Source organism: Ranitomeya variabilis, chromosome 1 (genome assembly GCF_051348905.1).
Source record: "Ranitomeya variabilis isolate aRanVar5 chromosome 1, aRanVar5.hap1, whole genome shotgun sequence".
Classification (NCBI taxonomy): Eukaryota; Metazoa; Chordata; class Amphibia; order Anura; family Dendrobatidae; genus Ranitomeya; species Ranitomeya variabilis.
This window is the reverse complement of record NC_135232.1, coordinates 792,062,567-792,083,683: the sequence shown is the minus strand read 5'-3', so window position 1 is coordinate 792,083,683 and position 21,117 is coordinate 792,062,567.

Here is a 21,117-nt window from a genome sequence, read left to right as displayed (position 1 = left end):
TCCAAATCTATATCCTGACCTTTGCTGGAAGCTCTAGGGGGCTGGTGTTCTCCCCCGGACCGTTAGACGGTTCGGGGGTTCTTGAATTTCCAGTGTGGATTTTGATAGGGTTTTTGTTGACCATATAAGTTACCTTTCTTTATTCTGCTATCAGTAAGCGGGCCTCTCTGTGCTAAACCTGGTTCATTTCTGTGTTTGTCATTTCCTCTTACCTCACCGTCATTATTTGTGGGGGGCTTCTATCCAGCTTTGGGGTCCCCTTCTCTGGAGGCAAGAAAGGTCTTTGTTTTCCTCTACTAGGGGTAGCTAGATTCTCCGGCTGGCGCGTGTCATCTAGAATCAACGTAGGAATGATCCCCGGCTACTTCTAGTGTTGGCGTTAGGATTAGATATATGGTCAACCCAGTTACCACTGCCCTATGAGCTGGATTTTTGTATTCTGCAGACTTCCACGTTCCTCTGAGACCCTCGCCATTGGGGTCATAACACACCAGGTGGCAGTTCTTCCCTTTGAGCTATTTCAGCTCGCTGGACAATTCTTTGCTAACCGAGATACTAGTACCTGTGTAATTCCTGATTGGCTCCACCCTGCAAGTTCCTGATTAGCTCCACCTTGTAAATCTCCTATTTAAACTAGACATTGCACTTCCTTCCTTGCGAGATTATTGAGCCCTCAGCCTTTAGTCAAGCTCTCCTTTCACCTGCTGCTTCATGCAAGACTATACTGCTGTCTACAGTATACCGACCTCTGTCTATTCCTTACTACCTAACCTGATGATCCTTCAACTATACTGCTGCTCCTGTGTACTGACCTCTGGCTATTCCTGACTATGCTACCTGCTGGTGCTCCCTCAAGTGGTTGCAATACCACTACTTCAACCCAGGTCAGTCCATAAGAGTATAATCTGGCACACAAAATGGAGTCTGTTGCAGCCACTCTGAGGCAACAAGTTACTGAACGTCAGAATTTTGGTGCTACATACCAAGAGAAATTTTCCAAGTTGCAAACACAGGTGTTAGATCAGCATAATGAAATTCTTGAGTTACAGAGGCAGTGTCTAGATTTGCATAACTCAGGCCTGGAATAAACACATGCATGCCACTGCCCGCAAAGTTCAAAGAGGCTCATTATCAATACTGTGAATTTTTTAATCAATGTAGAATCTATTTTCACATGCAACCTTCTCCATTTACCAGTGTCAGGGAAAAGGTTCTGTTCATCATTATTCTCCTGACTGATGAGGCTCTTGCATGGGCCTCACCTTATGTGGAAAAGAATCGTGACCCCCTTAATTACTTAGTTTCCTTCATCCCAGCTATGAATCAAGTGTTTGATGACCTGAATCATTATTCTACAGCTGAAAACAAGTTGCATAACCTACTTTGAGGGCACCGCTCTGTAGCTGAATATACCTCCGAATTCCGCTGCTAGGTGGCAGACTGTTATGTTTGGCTGGTGGTTAGGAGCACTAGAAATGACCAGATGAGCAAACTAGCAATACAGGACGAGCTCTGGGAAGTGGGAGCTCTGCTGACCGCAACCCCTAATCCTATCACAACAACTAGAAATAGCTGTGGAGCGTTCCTGACTCTGCCTAGACTCCTCTTCACAGCCTAAGAGCTAACTACCCCTAAAGACAGAAAATACAGCCTACCTTGCCTCAGAGAAATTCCCCAAAGAAATAGGCAGCCCCCACATATATTGACTGTGAGTTAAGATGGAAGTCACAAACACAGGAATGAAATAGGTTTCAGCATAGGAGGCCAGGCTAACTAAACAGACAGAGGATAGGAAAGGTATCTTTGCGGTCAGCATAAAAAACTAACAAAAAACCACGCAGAGTGTGCAAAAGAAACCACCGCACCGACTCACGGCACGGTGGTGCCACTCTGCATCCCAGAGCTTCCAGCTAACAAGATTAAATAATAATAGCAAGCTGGACAAAAACACAGTGGTAACAAATAAGCTAGCAGGGACTTAGCTTTTGCTGAAATAGAGAGGTCATCTGAAAGATCCAAGAGAACTGAACCAGTACTAGGACATTGACAGCTTGCATCAAGTAAAGATCTGAGTGGAGTTAAATAGAGCAGCCAGCCAAGGCCTGAACGAGATCAGCTGGAGAAGGAATCTCAGAACCAGCAGCTCCACTCACAGCCACCAGACGGAGTCCATGAACAGAACTCACCGAAGTACCATTCATAACCACAGGAGGGAGCTCGAGAACAGAATTCACAACAGCAGACATCACATGGAATTTAGCTGCTCAGAGGATTCAATTTCGAATAGGATTGTCAGAGCTAATAAAAGATGAACTTGCATTCAAAAACCTCTTTCTGCAGTAGAGAATGAGAGGCGACGTACAGAAAATGAATGCCTTTATTCTGGGGGCTCTGGATATCTTGCCATTATCTGTCCTAATAAAAGGACTATAGCCTTCACAAATGCCAAAACTGCAAGCAATTTAAACCTTTCTGAACAGCTAGATTTCTTTATGCAGATCATCTCATGTGTAATGCAGGATGAGGGCAAAGAGCAATCTCCATCTTATCATTTTGTCGTTCCCATACAGGTCATAATTGGGAGACAAAAACTACAATGCTCTGCCATGTTAGATTCTGGAGAAGGAGGGAATGTCATGGAATTACAATTTACACTTAATAATAACATTGCAAGTAGGACTAAATCCATGCCAATCGCTATGGAAATTGTGGGTAGATCACCTTTATCTTCTGGACCTGTTATGAGACAATTGAACTTGAAATCTGTATTGAACCAAATCATCATGAAGTGGTTAGTTTTCATTTGATTTCCTATCCAAAAAATCCAGTTATTCTAGGAATTCTCTGGTTTTCAAGGTTTTTAATCCATAACTCTTCTATGAACTGGGCATCGAGGACCATTACTTTTCCCTCTGAGTACTGTAAGATCAATTGCCATGCTAAGTTATCTGTTTTCAAACAAGTTCAAGTATCCGAGATTTCTCATCAGAATTATAATAAACTACCACCTCGGTACCAGCAGTTTAGTGAGTTCTGCAGTAAGAAGAAAACTGATCAACTGCCTCCTCATTGTTCTTATGACTGTCCCATTGAATTGCTTCCTGGAGCATCCATGCCGTTTGGGCGAATATACAAACTTTCTGAGCCAGCATTGAAAGTACTAAATTAATATCTAGATGAAAATTTAGAGAAAGGCTTCTTCAACCTTCTTCTTCATCAGCTGGAGCACCCTTTTTTTGTAAAAAAGAAGGACTCAACCCTTCGACCATGTATTGATTACAGAGAAATAATTAAGATTACCATTAAAAATCACTACCCACGTCCCTTAATTCCTGAGTTGTTGAAGAGACTGCAATCTGTCAAAATTTTTACCAAACTCTATCTAAGAGAGGTTTATAATCTCATATGAATTTGCCGGGGAGATGAATGGAAAACTGACTTTAGAACTAGATACGGACATTTTGAATATCTGGTTATGTGTTGTGGATTCTGTTTGTGGGCTCCCTCTGGTGGTTACTGCTGGTACTGGGTGACTTTGGTGGGTTGCGGCCTTTGTTTTCCACCTGTCCATCAGAGGCTGGGTGTTTCCTATTTTACCTGGCCTTTCTGTCATTCCCTTGCCGGCTATCAATGTATTCAGATGTGCTCTGTTTGGTTCCTGCCTACCTGCTCCCAGATCTTTCAGGATAAGCTAAGTGCTGATTTTCAGTTGTTTGGTTTTTTGTCCAGCTTGCTTATTATGTCTCTATGCTAGCTGGTTGCTCTAGTGGACTGAGGTTCTCCCCATGTGCCATGAGTTGGCACATGGGTTCTTGTAATCTCAGGATGGTTTTTTGATTAGGGTTTTTTGCTGACCGCTCAGTCCCCTTTTGTATCGTTCTGCTTTATAGTTTACAGCGGGCCTCAATTTGCTAAATCTATATATATCATCTCTATGTGTGAGCCTTCCTCTCATTTCACCGTCAATACATGTGAGGGGGCAACTATATCTTTTGGGGTTCATTCCTCTGGAGGCAAGTGAGGTCTTATTTTCTCTGCAGTACTAGTTAGCTCTTAGGCTGGTGCGTGGCGTCTAGAACCAACGTAGGCACGCTCCCTGGCTATCTCTAGTTGCGTTTGTCAGGCGTAGGGCAGCGGTCAGCCCAGGTTCCATCACCCTAGAGCTCGTCCGTTATTTATTTGTACTTTGCTTGTCCTGTGCTATCCCTAGCCATTGGGGATTCATGACAGTATAGCCGGCCACAAAGTGTTAATTGTTTGGGCTGAAGCAGGAGAAATAGAAGTGTTTAAGGGAATTTTTTTTTTTTTTTTTTTTTTTTCCCTTCAGAGTTTTGCTGCCTAGCCCTTAATTGCTGTCTAGCTGCTTCTTACCTCCTCTTAACCCTTGAATGGCTCTGATCTTAGCTGTTTAACATGGATGTCCAGAGTTTGGCTTCCAGCCTGAGTAATCTCGCGGCAAAAGTTCAAAACATACAGGATTTTGTTGTTCACACTCCCATGTCTGAACCTAGAATTCCTATTCCAGAGTTCTTCTCTGGAGATAGATCTACCTTCCTGAATTTCAGGAACAATTGTAAATTGTTTCTTTCTTTAAAATCTCGCTCCTCTGGAGACCCTGCTCAACAGGTCAGGATTGTAATATCTTTCCTGCGGGGCGACCCTCAGAATTGGGCATTTGCATTGGCACCAGGGGATCCTGCATTGCTCAGTGTGGATGCGTTTTTTCTGGCATTGGGATCGCTCTATGAGGAACCCAACCTGGAGATTCAGGCTGAAAAGGCTTTATTAGCCCTCTCTCAGGGGCATGATGAAGCGGAAATATATTGTCAAAAATTTCGGAAATGGTCGGTGCTTACTCAGTGGAATGAGTGCGCCCTGGCTGCAAACTTCAGAAATGGTCTTTCTGAGGCCATTAAGGATATTATGGTGGGGTTCCCTACGCCTACAGGTCTGAATGAGTCTATGGCTATGGCCATTCAGATTGATCGGCGTTTGCGGGAGCGCAAACCCGTGCACCAGTTGGCGGTGTCTTCTGAACAGGCACCTGAGACTATGCAATGTGATAGAATTCAGTCCAGAAGTGAACGGCAAAATTATAGGCGGAAAAATGGATTGTGTTTTTATTGTGGTGATTCAGCTCATGTTATATCAGCATGCTCTAAACGCACAAAAAAGCTTGATAAATCTTTTACCATTGGTACTCTGCAGCCCAAGTTCATTTTGTCTGTGACTCTGATTTTTTCACTGTCTTCCATTTCCGTTGATGCCTATGTGGATTCGGGCGCTGCCCTGAGTCTTATGGATTGGTCATTTGCTAAACGCTGTTGTTTTAGTCTGGAGCCTCTGGAAGTCCCTATTCCTCTGAAGGGAATTGACTCTACACCATTGGCTATGAATAAACCGCAGTATTGGACACAAGTGACCATGCGCATGACTCCCGTTCATCAGGAGGTGATTCGCTTCCTTGTACTTTATAATTTACATGATGTACTAGTGCTTGGTCTGCCATGGTTACAAACTCATAATCCTGTCCTGGACTGGAAAACAATGTCTGTGTTAAGCTGGGGATGTCAGGGGGTTCATGATGATGCACCTCCGATTTCAATCGCTTCATCTACTCCTTCTGAGATCCCTGCGTTTTTGTCTGACTATAGGGATGTTTTTGAGGAGCCTAAGCTCAATTCGCTCCCTCCTCATAGAGATTGTGACTGTGCTATAGAATTGATTCCTGGCAGTAAGTTCCCTAAGGGTCGTTTATTTAATCTGTCACTGCCAGAGCATACTGCTATGCGGAATTATATTAAGGAGTCCTTGGAAAAGGGACATATTCGTCCATCTTCGTCCCCTCTGGGAGCAGGTTTTTTTTTCGTGGCAAAAAAAGATGGTTCCCTGAGGCCTTGTATAGATTATCGCCTTCTGAATAAGATTACAGTCAAATATCAGTATCCATTGCCATTATTGACTGACTTGTTTGCTCGCATTAAGGGGGCTAGGTGGTTCACTAAGATAGATCTTCGCGGTGCGTATAATCTGGTGCGGATAAAACAAGGTGATGAGTGGAAAACCGCATTTAATACGCCTGAGGGCCATTTTGAGTATTTGGTAATGCCTTTTGGACTCTCCAATGCTCCGTCAGTCTTTCAGTCCTTTATGCACAATATTTTCCGTGAATATCTGGATAAGTTTATGATTGTGTATTTGGATGATATTTTGGTGTTTTCTGATGACTGGGAGTCTCATGTTCTACAGGTCAGGAAGGTGTTTCAGGTTCTGCGGGCCAATTCTCTGTTTGTGAAGGGCTCAAAGTGTCTCTTCGGAGTCCAGAAGATTTCTTTTTTGGGGTACATTTTTTCCCCTTCTACTATTGAGATGGATCCCGTTAAGGTTCAGGCAATTTGTGACTGGACACAACCTACATCTGTTAAGAGCCTACAGAAGTTCTTGGGGTTTGCAAATTTTTATCGTCGGTTCATTGCAAATTTTTCCAGTGTTGTTAAACCTTTGACTGATTTAACTAAAAAGGGTGCTGATGTTGCTAATTGGTCTCCTGCGGCTGTGGGGGCCTTTCAGGAACTTAAGCGCCGGTTTTCTTCTGCTCCTGTGTTGTGTCAACCAGATGTTTCACTTCCTTTTCAGGTTGAGGTTGATGCTTCCGAGATTGGAGCGGGGGCGGTTTTGTCACAGAGAAGTTCTGATGGCTCGGTGATGAAGCCATGTGCATTCTTCTCTAGAAAATTCTCGCCCGCCGAGCGCAATTATGATGTGGGTAATCGGGAGCTTTTGGCCATGAAGTGGGCATTTGAGGAGTGGCGTCATTGGCTTGAGGGTGCTAAACATCGTGTGGTGGTCTTGACTGATCACAAGAATCTCATTTACCTTGAGTCTGCCAGGCGTTTGAATCCTAGACAGGCTCGTTGGTCGTTGTTTTTTTCTCGTTTCAATTTCGTGGTTTCATACCTGCCAGGTTCAAAGAATGTGAAGGCAGATGCTCTTTCCAGGAGTTTTGTGCCTGACTCTCCTGGAGACTCTGGGCCTACTGGTATCCTTAGGGATGGGGTAATATTGTCCGCCGTATCCCCAGACTTGCGACGTGCATTGCAGGAGTTTCAGGTGGATAAACCGGATTGTTGTCCACCAGAAAGACTGTTTGTTCCGGATGATTGGACCAGTAGAGTCATCTCCGAGGTCCATTCTTCTGTGTTGGCTGGTCATCCTGGAATATTTGGTACTAGAGACTTGGTGGCCAGGTCTTTTTGGTGGCCTTCCTTGTCTAGGGATGTGCGTACCTTTGTGCAGTCTTGTGAAGTGTGTGCTCGAGCTAAGCCTTGCTGTTCTCGGGCTAGTGGGTTGTTGTTATCCTTGCCCATCCCGAAGAGGCCTTGGACGCACATTTCCATGGATTTTATTTCTGATCTCCCGGTTTCACAGAAAATGTCTGTTATCTGGGTTGTGTGTGACCGCTTTTCTAAGATGGTTCATTTGGTGCCCTTGCCTAAGTTGCCTTCCTCCTCTGAGTTGGTCCCTTTATTTTTTCAGAACGTGGTTCGTTTGCATGGGATTCCGGAGAATATCGTTTCTGACAGGGGATCCCAGTTTGTGTCTAGATTTTGGCGGACGTTTTGTGCCAAGATGGGCATTGATTTGTCTTTCTCGTCTGCATTCCATCCTCAGACGAATGGCCAGACGGAGCGAACTAATCAGACCTTGGAAACTTATTTGAGGTGTTTTGTTTCTGCTGACCAAGATGACTGGGTTGTTTTTTTGCCACTGGCCGAATTTGCTCTTAATAATCGGGCTAGTTCTGCCACGTTGGTCTCTCCTTTTTTTTGTAATTCGGGGTTTCATCCTCGTTTTTCCTCTGGTCAGGTGGAGTCTTCGGATTGTCCTGGAGTGGACATGGTGGTGGACAGGCTACATCAGATTTGGAATCAGGTGGTGGACAATTTGAAGTTATCTCAGGAGAAGACTCAGCAGTTTGCTAATCGCCGTCGCCGCGTGGGTCCCCGACTTCTTGTTGGGGATTTGGTGTGGTTGTCTTCTCGTTTTGTCCCTATGAAGGTCTCTTCTCCTAAGTTCAAGCCTCGGTTCATCGGTCCTTATAGGATCTCGGAGATTCTTAACCCTGTATCTTTTCGTTTGGATCTCCCAGCATCGTTTGCTATTCATAATGTGTTCCATCGGTCGTTGTTGCGGAGGTATGAGGTGCCCGTTGTTCCTTCGGTTGAGCCTCCTGCTCTGGTGCTGGTGGAGGGAGAATTGGAGTATGTTGTTGAGAAGATCTTGGATTCTCGTGTTTCCAGACGCAAACTCCAGTATTTGGTTAAGTGGAAGGGTTATGGTCAGGAGGATAATTCCTGGGTGGTCGCCTCCGATGTTCATGCGACTGATTTGGTCCGCGCCTTCCATAGAGCTCACCCTGATCGCCCTGGGGGTTCTCGTGAGGGTTCGGTGACCCCTCCTCAAGGGGGGGTACTGTTGTGGATTCTGTTTGTGGGCTCCCTCTGGTGGTTACTGCTGGTACTGGGTGACTTTGGTGGGTTGCGGCCTTTGGTTTCCACCTGTCCATCAGAGGCTGGGTGTTTCCTATTTTACCTGGCCTTTCTGTCATTCCCTTGCCGGCTATCAATGTATTCAGATGTGCTCTGTTTGGTTCCTGCCTACCTGCTCCCAGATCTTTCAGGATAAGCTAAGTGCTGATTTTCAGTTGTTTGGTTTTTTGTCCAGCTTGCTTATTATGTCTCTATGCTAGCTGGTTGCTCTAGTGGACTGAGGTTCTCCCCATGTGCCATGAGTTGGCACATGGGTTCTTGTAATCTCAGGATGGTTTTTTGATTAGGGTTTTTTGCTGACCGCTCAGTCCCCTTTTGTATCGTTCTGCTTTATAGTTTACAGCGGGCCTCAATTTGCTAAATCTATATATATCATCTCTATGTGTGTGCCTTCCTCTCATTTCACCGTCAATACATGTGAGGGGGCAACTATATCTTTTGGGGTTCATTCCTCTGGAGGCAAGTGAGGTCTTATTTTCTCTGCAGTACTAGTTAGCTCTTAGGCTGGTGCGTGGCGTCTAGAACCAACGTAGGCACGCTCCCTGGCTATCTCTAGTTGCGTTTGTCAGGCGTAGGGCAGCGGTCAGCCCAGGTTCCATCACCCTAGAGCTCGTCCGTTATTTATTTGTACTTTGCTTGTCCTGTGCTATCCCTAGCCATTGGGGATTCATGACAGTTATGCCTTTCAGCCTTAGCAACGCCCATTCCACATTTCACCACATCATTAATTATGTTTTTTGAGATTTCTTGTATCGATTTGTTGTTGTTTATCTTGATGACATACTTATATTTTTCAAATACCTTGGAAGAGCATTGTAGGCAAATCCAGATAGTCCTAGAACATCTACAGGGGAACCATCTTTATATCAAACTCGAAAAATGTGAATTTGAACAAACCAAGACTCAATTTCTGGGATATATCATCTCTGCAGAAGGTCTGAGCATGGATCCCAGTAAAATAAGAACGGTAGTTGACGGCCTACCCCAAAAAATTTAAAAGATGTCCAGCGCTTTATAGGATTTTCAAATTTGTACCGAAGATTTATTTAAAACTTTTCAAAAATCATTTTGTGAATTACTTCACTCACAAAGAAAACCAAAGTGTTGTTCTGGTCTCCACAGGCACAAGTGACTTTTGACAAATCCTGAACGGATGTTTATTGTCAAAGTAGATGCCTGAGACTCTGTCTACTGCCTTCCATCCACGATCCAATGGCCAGACTGAAAGAACTAACCAAACTCTCGAACTATACCTGTGCTGTTTTATTTCTTACCTGCAGGATGACTGAGTGGACTATTTACTAACAAGAGAATTTGCCTATAACTCCAAACACAGTTCTGCATCCCAAAGTCCATTTTTTGCTAACAATGGCTTGCATCCAGTATTTATTCCTAATCTTCCATTTCATACTTCGGCTCCTGCTGTTACTGGAGTCTTACAAAATTGCAGAAAGCTCAGATAGAACTAATCGACATGTTACAAAAGGCCCAAGAAGGTTATAAAAAGAAACAGCAGATAAACATTGCAAAGGCCCTCCTACCCTTCAGGTCGGTGACTAGTTACAAAAAATCTGAAAATTTTACCATCTTCTAAATTGGGTCAAAAATTCATAGGACCATTTCAAATTCCTTCACGAATTAACCAAGTTGTTTTCCATTTAAAACTTCTTAACAGCCTGAAAAATCACCCTGTGTACCATGTATCATTGCTTAAACCAGAGGTCTCCAACGTTTCTGACCTTGAGAGCCACATTCAGCTCTGAGAGAGAATCGGGAGCCACATCCAGCCTTGAGAGAGGGTCGCGAGCTACATTCAGCTCCCGCCCCCCTCACAATAGTGGCAACCAAAGCCCCCATTACAGGCATAATGGATAACCAAAGCTTTTCCGCAAAAATCACGCCAAAGCAGTATACTAAGATCCAGGGGTTCCCACAATAACCCCATTCAGTATTCTCCTATAAAGCACTCCCAAGACACTGTCACATCCAGCTTCAAACATCTCCTCTGACAGGTGGTATCATCTTGTCTCCAGCGTACCATACTTAAATCATCTCAAAACCCCTAAGACAAGTATATGTGCATCCAGATCTGCTCTTCTGTGCAGGGCTGCTCACAAAATCCACCATTTTCAGATGTGTTCTTCATACCTGTTTGCTAGAGCTGGAGCTAATTCACCAAGCTGGCAGACAGCCGCGAGCCACAATTCATAGGACCGCAAGCCACATGTGGCTCCCGAGCTACAGGTTTGGGACCCCTGTCTTAAACCATTCAGTGAGAACCTGTTTCCAGGAAGAACTGAGCCACCTCCTACTCCTGAAAAAATCCATAGTGAAGAAAAGTACATTCTAAATTAAATTCTGGACTCTAGAAGATTAAGAAGATTACAACATTTGGTGCAATGGAGGGGTTACAGACCAGAAGATAATACATGGGAGCCAGAGTGCAATGTCCATGCACCCAGGCTTATGGCAGCCTGTCATCAGAGGCATCCAGAGAAGCCAGTGTAGCACCCCAGGTAACCGGTTGCTACAGTGATGTTGCCTTTCCTTCAGGGAGGGTAATATCATGCTCAGAGGCAATGGAGTTCTCTTCACCAGGTAAGGCACACACAACACATTCCAAATCCAGGCCAGGAGGGGGAGCTCACGACCCAGATTCAGGGGAGCTTCCCTAAGCTATATGTATCCTGACCTGGAGGAGGAGCTAGACAGTCTGGGAGAGACAGTGGACGGAGACAGTCTCCAGGAGGGAGAGATAGAAGAAGGAAGTCTGGAACTGAGTGCAGACATAGAGGCCTGGCAGCCACGAGGGAGCTGCAGCCTCTGGAAGGAGTGAGAGAACCTGAAGGGTTGTTGTATTTGGTGGAGCTACAGAGGAAAGGAGCAGAGGAGCAGAGGAAAGGGCTCAGAGGGGAACAGCGGAAGGACACCCTCAGAGCCAGAGTGCAGCAGCCAGGTACCTGGAGCCCGAGGCCTTAGTGGAACTGTACGACACTTGGCAGAACCGGAGGGCCGAGAACTGTATGTAATTGGCCCACACCACACCTGAGACGCAGCAGCACCTGAGGAGCCCGGGGCATGATAGAGTCCCTGTAAAAAGGCTTAAGCTGCCCGTCATGCAGGTACCTGTCTCAGGACAGGGGGAATAGAGGACTCTGCAGAAAGCTTCAGGCAGCAGGGACTTCACTTTAGCAAGTGCTAGTTGGAAAAGTCATGGACCTCAACTGGGAAGAAGATTCTCCCATTGCCTCTGAGCCGGCCGGACCACCATCACCCATGCCTGGCATCCTGGACTGTGGCCTGCTAACTACAGTAAATCAGGTAAAGACTTACAACTTGTGTCCTTTACTCATTTTACTGGCCTACACCATCATCGTCATACACTTCAGGACCTCTGGGGACCCAGCTTCACCTGTGCAAAGCATTACCATCATTGCTGCGATTACATCAACCAGAGGACCCCTTTAATGCAGCATCGGTCCCACTACTGACCGAACACCACAGGTGGTGTCATGACAGACTTATTTTCAATTCCCCTTTAAAGAATTTTCCCCCTTTTATTGGACACCCAGGGCCACGGACCGTGTCGCAGCCACCATGACATCCCCTTTAAAACCGGATCCGGTACCGAGTACCCCACCGCCTTGTCGGGGCACTCCACCAGCACTTCAGATGTGCAGAGGCCATTCTGAGAGGAGGGGAGTACTGTCAGGACTCGAACGCAGCAGCACTGGTGCACCAGGTGGCAGCTCTTCACTTTGAGCTATTTCAGCTCGCTGGACAGTTCCTCGCCAACCCAGATACTAGTACCTGTGTAATTCCTGATTGGCTTCACCTTGTAAATCTCCTGATTGAACATCCTATTTAAACCTGGCATTGCATTTCCTTCCTTGTGAGATTATTGAGCTCCCAGCCTTTAGTGAAACTCTCCTTTCACCCGCTGCTTCAACAAAGACTATACTGCTGCTACTGGAACGTCCGCCAGGGCCGTGGGGATACTCAGTACCAGGTCCAGTACTCACAGGGGGATGTCACGGTGGTGGCGATCTGGGCCTTGGCACCCATGTTAAAGGGAATGTCCTTAAAGGGGTTTTGAATAAAGTTTGTGCTCGTGACGCCACCTGTGGTATTCGGTCAGTGGGGACTGACGCTGCTTAAAGTGGTCCACTGGGCTGATGTTAAGGCAGCTGAGATGGTGTAACTTCCCACAGGTGAAGTATGTCCCCAGGGCTCCCAGTGTATGGATGAGGATGGTGAGTGGTGCAGTAAAGAACAGAGGACACAGGTTTGCAGTCTCTTTATCTGGTTTGCTGAAGACTTCAGGCAGTCACAGTCCAGGGCACCAGATCACAGGTACAGGCAGGGTCTGGCCGGCTTGGAAGCGAATTCAGAGTCCCCCTTAGCAGGTCGAGTTAAAAGCCTTCCTCATAGCACAATGATATTGTAGTCCCTTACTGCATATGGCTTCTGGCAAGGTCCTCACAGTTCTCTTTGTCCTCCATAAAGGTGGGACACAAACCCGTATGACAGGTGACTCGAGCCTTTTTATAGAGTTTCTATCACGACCCAGGCTTAATGTGCCACTGTGCCTCCTGGGTATTCGGGCGGACATGTTACTTGTAATAATCCAGCTGTCCTGCCGGTTTCTGCTGTAAGTCTTAGAGTCCCTCAAAACCTCGGTCTTCCAGCTACCGGTAATCTGCGCTTCACTCGAAGCTGTCCTCCCCATGTGTCACTCTCCCGTGCTTTGGTCTCCTGCACACTCACTAAACGCTGTTCTTCCTTCAGTATATCACTATTCAGGAGCTGCAGCACCTATGGCTGCATGGCCCCTCACAAGTCTCTCTTCTTTCCTCTTTCCGCCAGGTCTGCTCAGCTATTCTCCTTTCGTACCAGCTCCGCCTCAGCTGAAATTCCATGACAAGCTCCTCTCTGGCTTTATCCAACTCTCCTTCCGGCCTCAGACTGCTCCAGTCTGCTGTCTGGCCCTCTCACTCACTCTGCACTTTATACAGCTAACATGTACCTGCAACAGGCGTGGGTGGAATCGCGATCCAATTGGACCTGGATTCCCAATTTGCAAATCCAAATAGTTTGTGATACGACTGTGTTGCAGTACGTAATCAGAAGGCCACATTTCCTCTTAAAAATCACTAGGCCTAATATTGCGGCTCAGCCAGGAGTCTGTTGTGAATTCTGCTCTTGGGCTCCCTCCGGTGGTTGTAAGTGGTATCGCTGCTGTCTCTGAATCGCAGCATTTATCAGGTGTGTTCACTTTTTGCAATTTTGACTGGGCTATTTAGTCTTGCTTCACCCTTTAGTCAGTGCCAGTTGTCCATTGTTCCTGGAGGATTCACATCCCTGCCTGGTTTCTTCTGCTTTGCAGTTCATTTCAACAAAGATAAGTTCTGGCCTTGATTTTTGCTGTCCACACGCTGTGGCCTTATTGTTTAGTTCTTTTCCATGTTTTTGTCTTGTCCAGCTTGGTCTGTATAAGGATTTGTTTAGCCAAGCTGGTATCTCTGGAGATGCAGATATACCCTCCATATCTTTAGTTAGCTGTGGAGATTTTGTATTTTCTGTGGTGGATATTTTCTAGTGTTTTAATACTGACCGCATAGTACTCTGTCCTATCCTTTCTATTTAGCTAGAAGTGGCCTCCTTTGCTAAATTCTGATTTCAGTCTGTGTATGTTTTTTCCCTCTCCTCTCACAGTCAATATTTGTGGGGGGCTGTCTATCCTTTGGGGATTTTCTCTGAGGCAAGATAGTTTTCCCTTTTCTATCTCTAGGGGTAATTAGTCCTCCGGCTGTGTCGAGATGTCTAAAGAGCGCTAGGTACATTCCACGGCTACTTCTAGTTGCGGTGTTAAGTTGAGGGTCTGCGGTCAGTACAGGGACTACCTTCTCCAGAGTACGTCTCATGCTGCTCTTAGGCCACCAGATCATAACAGGAGTCCGTATTTGCTAATCCAAATAGTTTGTGACAAAACTGTGTTGAAGTGAGGAATCAGAAGGCCACATTTCCTCTTAAAAATTGTTAGGCCTAATTTAGAGGTTCAGCCAAAAGGTCTTATTTGCCAATCCTAATTATTTGTGATAAAACTGTGTTGCAGTGAGGAAACAGGAGGCCACATTTGCTCATCAAAATCTTTAGGTATAAGGGTATGTGCACATGTCAGGATTTCTTGCAGAAATTTCCTGAAGAAAACCGGAAATTTTCTGCAAGAAATCCGCATTTTTTTTTTTGCGTTTTTTTTCCCGTTTTGTTCGCGGGTTTTTTTAGCATTTTGCAAGCGTAATTACCTTGCAGAATGCTAAAGTTTTCAAAGCGATCTGTAGCATCACTTGGAAAACTGATTGACAGGTTGGTCATACTTGTTAAACATAGTGTTTGACAAGTGTGACCAACTTTTTACTATAGATGCAGCCTATGCAGCATCAATAGTAAAAGATAGAATGTTTAAAAATAATTAAAAAAAATTTAAAAAATGGTTATACTCACCTGCAGACAGCCGATCTCCTCAGCGGCTTCCGTTCCTATAGATGGTGTGTGTGTGCAGGACCTTCGATGACGTCGCGGTCATGTGACCGCGACGTCATCGCGGTCATGTGACCACGACGTCATCGCAGGTCCTTCACACACACCATCTATAGGAATGGAAGCGGCAGCATGCACCGATGAGAGGCGGGAAGACTCTGGGGGCCATCGAAGGTGAGTATATGACTACTTTTTTATTTTAATTCTTTTTTTTTTTTAACAATTATATGGTGCCCAGTCCGTGGAGGAGAGTCTCCTCTCCTCCACCCTGGGTACCAACCGCACATGATCTGCTTACTTCCCGCATGGTGGGCACAGCCACATGTGGAAAGTAAGCAGATCAATGCATTCATAGGTGTGCGGAATCCCCACAATTCTGCAAACTTAATGAACATGTTGCTTTTTTTTCCGCGATGCGATTTTTTCGCGGAAAAAAATGCAACATTTGCACAAGAAATGCGGAATACACTGAAAATAATGGGAGGCATATGTAAGCGTTTTTTTTTGCGTTTTTTTCGCATTTTTATCACGTTTTTATAGCGAAAAAACGCGAAAAAAACGCGAAAAATACTGAACGTGTGCACATGGCCTAAGAGTGTTGTTCAGGCACACTATCTAAGAAAACAAATAGTGATTGCTCATTTAGTAACAACTGACTGACAGGTGTGGACTTATGGTTGTGAAACAGCAGGTTAAAAGAGGGGAAGGGTGCATACAACATGAATGGGAAAAAACGAGGTCATGGTGGAAGGGAGAATAGGCTTGGTATTCAGTGTGTACCTGGGTTAGGTGTTAATGTAAAAAAAAGAAAGCTCAACTAAACAAACACCGTCTTATGTTATCCAAAGACCACCTACAACATCTGTTACTGGACAGGCTACTCAACTCCCTTTCTTTGACAGCCACACAGCAGTGCGCCTTGTAGATGAGGCTCAGAAAGCATGTGCTACAGTTGATGGCAAGCATTGCATCAAGTGGTCTTTCCTCCTCTTTCTCCACCTTAACATCACACACAGTACAATCCTCAGAGGTGGTACCCCAATCACCCTTGTTTCCCCCCACAACACAAATTTCCAAACGCCCAACTGATTGTGGGGAATCAGAGATGGGTCATTCTGAAGAGCTATTCACACATTCATTCCATAGGCATCAGAGGCCTGCTCCAAAGATTCACAGTATTCAGAGGAGCAAAGCATCTGCACCGATGCCCAAAATTATTTCATGTTGGAACCAGGGCTGAATGAAGTAGGGTCCGAGCAGAATCCAGACCCTCACCACCAGACGTTAATCCCCGGGGGTGGGGGTGACCCCGATAAGACTCAGATACCAAAGGCGCACACGGACTGTACTGTGGTGTCAGGGCATGAAGAGGAAAATGGTGACTCTCAGGGTAAGGACTATGAGCACACACATGCGTGATCAACATGACTTAGTGTGGGAATCTCACTGTGCTAAAATGCGTACTAGCAAGCCTCGCCAAACCACCGGCCATCCTATCCAGGGTCGGTGTTAGGGGCAGGCAGACTAGAAAGCTGCCTAGGGCCCCAGCTGCCCTAGGGGCCCCCAGCCAGGGGCAGACATACTGCTGATGGCACTGCTCTGGGGCCCAGAGGTGGAGGGGGGCCATGCAGGCAGTATCATGCAGAATCCGGCCCCTCTCACTCCCTCCTGTAATCATGGAACACCCAGTGCCAGGGAGAGAGCAGGGCGCTAAGTGTGTAATAGAGTGCAGGGTTGAGTATGTCACCACGGAACAGACAGACGAACTGTTGGGGGGGATTTATTAACAGGGACAATATTCTCCTCGCAGGGAGAAAACAGTAGAATATGAACTGAAAAGATAACGGTGCAAAATATGGGAGTCAAACGGTGTAACAGAATTAGGTGGGATTTCTTGAGAAAAAAACACTTATCAGTCTGATGATGACTTGCTTGAAGGGTCATCTTCTCCAACATAGATGCTGAGAAACAGCGGCACTTGTCATCCCTCTGTTGTCCGTGGGCTGAGTAGTCCCATGGAATTCACTGCCTGGGGTTTCGGGAGTTAATGTGGTATGCACAGGCTCTGAGTCTTTAGCTTTTACAGCACAGCCTATCCCGGTAAAATGATGGTCAGTCTATTATTAAGTCTCTTAACAGGAATCAGGGGCTCTGCACTGATACCGTGGGTACCAGGGGTCACAGTCTCTGCATGGGCCACTGTCTCTGCACAGGCCACTGTCTCTGCACGGGTGTCAAGGCGCCCTTCTCCAGTCACATCAGAGTCTGCTTTCATGTACTCACAAGATGCAGTCTTTCTGGGCAATCTTCCTGCATTTGTCCTCTGACCAAGAGCCCTCTCTCCTCCCCAAAGCGCAGCTGCGCTCTGCCCTGACCGCTGCACACGCTGCTCTGCCTCTTGCGCGTGCACCTTTCCCGCTCACTGCCCGGCTTCCTTCCTGTCCCAGTCTCTAAGTCTGCCCCAGGGAACCTGTAGCACAGCTCAATGGTTCCAGGCACGGAGCAGAGAAGGTAACCGCCCCCGGACTCGTCTTCTGTTCCACCTCCTTACATTCCCCCTCTCTTAAAGCTCGCCATTCCACGAGCGAGGACTCTTCGGACTTCTCTTTGCTCTTTTGAGGGGAGACAATTCTCGCATCTCCTTCTGCCTTTCTCCTTGCACATACTGCGAAACTAAATGGTCGAGGAGTTGTTCATCAGTCAGGTTGAGATATGCCTCCTCTACTTCATCAACAACTGCTGGCCTCTTCTTCTTTTTCTTTTTCTTCTTAGCTTTGCCGCTAGCAGATGTCTGCATAGATGATTCATCCTCTTCCTTGTCGCCATCGGAAACTCTAGGGGCTTCTTGCTCGGGCTCCTCAGTTTGGGGGCTTAGTACAAGTAATTCTTCTCTATAGCTCCCCCTCTCTTTGACAGAAGCATTCTTGTCCAAAGTAGAATCAGGTGAATTAAGACCATGCAAGCCGGAATCTTCGTCATCTGCGCCGGGCTCTGCGGGCATCACTTCCCAGGGCTTCTCAGCCACACGCCACGTCTCACACAGCTGTTCCACGTCCTCCATCAGATCATGATCTTGTGAGCTGACAGCCAGCACACTCTTCACCTCATGGGATGATACTTCTCATCGACGAGGACCTCGAAAACAAGCGTCGCAGGTACACTTGGCACTTTCTCTCCTTCGGGAACTCGTGCTGGGCAAGGTAGTAAAGCACTTCGGTGGTCTTCTCGAGTGGACGTCCCTTTCTTTCCTCCGGGCTGAGTCTCACAGACAAAACCTTCAGACCCAGGCTAGAGTTCCACCAGGGTCGCCTTCACGCATCGGGACAGTGTAGTCATTCCACCAGAGATGCTTGGTACCTTCTCCACCTCTCCTTGGCATCCGACATTGTGGTACTGTCTTGCCTTAGGTGGAACTCTTCTCTTCCTGCTATACCATTCTCTCCAGGGGCGACGTTCCCTCCAGTTAGCAGGACCCTCAGAGGGGTGAGCGGATCTCTGCCACCGCTCTTCTCGGGTAGGGCAATTTCTGGACATGTGTCCCACCCTTCTGCACGACCAGCACTCTCGTCTGCATCTGTCTGGAGGGCGCTTCAGTCTGGATCGTCGACCTCAGCGGGAGACATCTCTCATCTGTGGTTGCTCTTCACCGTAGGATACAGAGTTACACTCTGGGGCCACCACTGAAGCCTTCTTCATGCTACACACCTCTCCTCTATCTCTTTCTGGTGGCTTTCGCACGTTACCTCGGGGTATGCCGCTGGTTCCCAAAAAGGCAGTAAGGGCTTTCCCCAGATTCTCAATCTCCTCCCAGATTCTTCTTATCTTCAGCTGGGAATCTCAGGTCCACATCGCCTCCTCTTCATTTTGACTGGGTGCTCCACAATTGTGGCATGTAGGCAGTCTTCTTTGCCGAGCGGCACTAGTCTCGCTTTGGGGGCCGGTATCTCTTTCTCGCACCAGAGGGATGTATTCTGCAGCAGGGGTCTTCTTATATTCAGCCACTTCCTCACGGACTCGCTTAACCTCCTTCTTCAAGTCTTCTACCCATTGAGGGACAGTTACCTCCCCGCTCCAGACCTTTCCCACTGGCACTATCACCCATTACTCTTGCTCGCGCGTGCGTGCCTCACTCCCGACCTCAGAGAAAGTCATATCTGGCTTTACGCGCATGTGCTCTCGCAGGGCCTGTTTCATCAACACATCTCGCAAGCCTGTCACCAGTTGGTCTCGCAGCACGTCAATTGACCCCACACCTACGCCGTCCTTCCGTATGATGGCAGTATGAAGCTCCTGCAGGGCATTCATATATTGAGTCACGGTCTCCCCTCTCTTTGTACCCAGCGGAACAGTCACATGCGCAGCTCCCCTACGTCACTGGGGTCCTCATGCGTCTCCTCAAGTATACGTAATACTTTGTCCAGGGTATCTCTCGCCTGGGGGGGGTCTGAGCTTAACAGAGTCCGGTGCATCCCCTCTAGGGCCATCACAGCTATTTCCGCCTGCAGAGCCGGCGTCATAGGATGCATCCGCATCATCACTCGGATGCGCTCCATCCAACTTCACAACATGACATCGCTCCCCGAGAATTTTGCCAGGTTAACCAACATGGCTCCCAGTGAGATGCTAGACCTGGGGCCTCCCCCAACTGCTTGGTCTGCCCTTTCTGCACTACCATGTGACATCCTGCTGACTGCGCCAAGTCTAATAGAGTGCAGGGTTGAGTATGTCACCACGGAACAGACAGACCAACTGTTGGGGGGGATTTATTAACAGGGACAATATTCTCCTCGCAGGGAGAAAGTAGAATATGAACTGAAAAGATAACGGTGCAAAATATGGGAGTCAAACAGTGTAACAGAATTAAGTGGGATTTCTTGAGAAAAAGAACTCTTATCAGTCTGATGAGGACTTGAAGGGTCATCTTCTCCAACGTAGGCGCCGAGAAACAGCGGCACTTGTCATCCCTCTGTTGTCCGTGGGCTGAGTAGTCTCAAGGAATCCGCTGCCTGGGGTTTCGGGAATTAATGTGGTATGCTCAGGCTCTGAGTCTTTAGCTTTTACAGCACAGCCTATCCCGGGAAAACGATGGTCAGTCAATTATTAAGTCTCTTAACAGGAATCAGGGGCTCTGCACTGATACTGTGGGTACCAGGGGTCACAGTCTCTGCACGGGCCACTGTCTCTGCACGGGTGTCAAGGCGCCCCTCTCCAATCACATCAGAGTCCGCTTTCATGTACTCACAAGATGCAGTCTTTCTGGGCAATCTTCCCCAGACTCTTCTTGTGTTCCACCTCCTTACATTTGCAGGAGTTCAAAAAGGGGGCATGTCATGCAGGGAGAGACACTGGCCAATGAACGCTTTCCCCACCAGATTGAGGAGAGCGCTTACTGGCTGCCTCTGTACTCCTGCATGGCGTGTCCCAATGGTTAGTACTCACCTACAGTCAGGGTCCCAGGCTGCACAGCACACAGGGACAGCAGTGGAGGAAGAGCAGGACTTACAGTGTGTCTTCTGCTCACTACACTGTTCTATTCCTAGCAGGCTGCAGGATCTCCTCACAGAGAAGAGATGGGGAGGAACTCACTGCACAGGATAGCAGGGCAGCACCAGGGGGCTGATATCAGTCCTGTGTGTTCTGTGTCCCCATCCCCCACAGTGGGTTCTGCAGCCCTCTCCAGCTGAACTATGTGGTCAACCTGCTGCATGGCTCATCTGATCACCTGATATCACAGATTAATATGTGTGTATATGTGCTTGTATATATGTATGTGTGCATCTATGTATGTACAGTATGTGTGTGTATCTATGTGTATGTTTCTGTGTGTATCTGTGTATGTATGTACTGTATATGTGTGCATGTATGGTATATTTGTATCTGTGTGTATGCATGTACAGTATATGTGTATGTCTATGTGTACATATATGTACAGTATATGTGTGTATCTGTGTATGTGTGATACATTTGTATGTATAAATGGCATATATGTATGTTTATGTGCATGTATGTACAGTATATGTGTATGTAT